Genomic DNA, 1,494 nt, shown 5'->3' with positions numbered 1-1,494 from the left:
AAGTAGGTGCTTTAGACCACTGAGCCATCTCACCAGCCCTCATCTGTGACTCTTGATCTTAGACTGTTTCCACCATAAACTGGATCCCTCAGTGATGATGACTGCCTGTGTCACTCACATTTTTATGGTTGTTGTTCATTTGTTTCTGTTTTTCTGAAACAGGATCTCATTATGCAGTCCAGGCTGCACTTGAACTCACTCTGTAGTCTATACTGGCCTCGAACTCATGGAGGAGATTAACTCATTTTCTCCTCCAGCCTCAGCCTCCTGCATGCTGCGATTATAGGCCTGCACTACCATGTTCTGCTGTGTCCCCTAGATTTCTTTTTTTTTTTTTTTCTTTTGTCTTTCTGAGACAGGGTCTCACTATGTGGTTCAGGCTGGCCTTGAGCTTACTTTGTAACCCAGGCTGGTCTCAAACTCTGAACAATACTGCCTCAGCCTCCTGAGTGCTGGGATTACATCCGTGCAAAACCATGCCCATCTTCTTTGTGCTGTCCTGTTTCAACACTGTCTCTTTCATGGGGTGGACCCTGCCCTTTCCCTGCTCCCAGAACCCCTGGGGCAGGGCGACCAGGGCCTCAGCCTGGCCTTAGAGAGCCCACATCCCTCACAGCTAATCCCAGCCTCATCCTTGTTATTTGGCCCTACCAAGTCCTCTAGCCTTTGGACCCTTAGCAAACCATTTCCTGTCCCCGAGGCTCCCTTCCCCCTTTCTCTCCTGGACCAGTTCCTACTCAGACCCCAACACTTCAGAAGCCCCCTCCAGGAAGCCATCTGGCAGAGTGGACGGGTTGCCACCTGCGCCACCTCCATTACCGCACAGACAGGCTGGCCAGGCGCCCAGCGGGAGGGCTGGGCCGGAGGTGGTCCCAGATGTGCATTTCACGCTGATTCGTCTCGGGCGCTGGGAACAAAGTTTGGGTCATAAGAAACATATGGGGCTCGCACTGAGACAGGCTTTTATCTCCCACCAACAGCTCCTGGTGGGAGGTGGTGACCAGGACTACCCGAACCAGGCGGTTCCCACAGTCACTGGGCGTCCGCATCCCTGCCCTACAGCCCCCAACTCCACTGCCCGGGGGCCCAACAGGGCCCTCCCTATCTGGGTTCTCACCTCCTGGGGCTCCTCTTCCAGAGAGGTGTGGAATCTAAGTGTTTCAGGCAGGCTGGGGCTTTTCTTAGTTTTTTGAATTTCTTTTTTTGGTACCAGGGATCAGAATCAGGGCCTCACGCTCGCTCGCTCGCCAGGCAGGCACTGTGTCATTGAGCTACCCCCTGGTCCTGTAGGTTTCGATAGTAATCCTGCTCATGTCAGCCTCGCTCTGCCAGACGCTGTATTGCAGTCCTGTGGGCCGAACCCGAGGCTTTACACGGAGCTACCCTCCTACCCTTTTCATTTTTTATTGGAACAGTCTCACAAATCACTCAGTTGTGCAGGCTGACCTTGAGCTTGCCGTCCCCTTGCCTCAGCCTCCCAGAGCGCTGGGATTA

This window comes from Octodon degus, unplaced genomic scaffold (genome assembly GCF_000260255.1).
Source record: "Octodon degus isolate 3935 unplaced genomic scaffold, OctDeg1.0 scaffold00268, whole genome shotgun sequence".
Lineage (NCBI taxonomy): Eukaryota > Metazoa > Chordata > Mammalia > Rodentia > Octodontidae > Octodon > Octodon degus.
The sequence above is the reverse complement of the archived record's forward strand: the minus strand, read 5'-3'. Positions refer to the sequence as shown.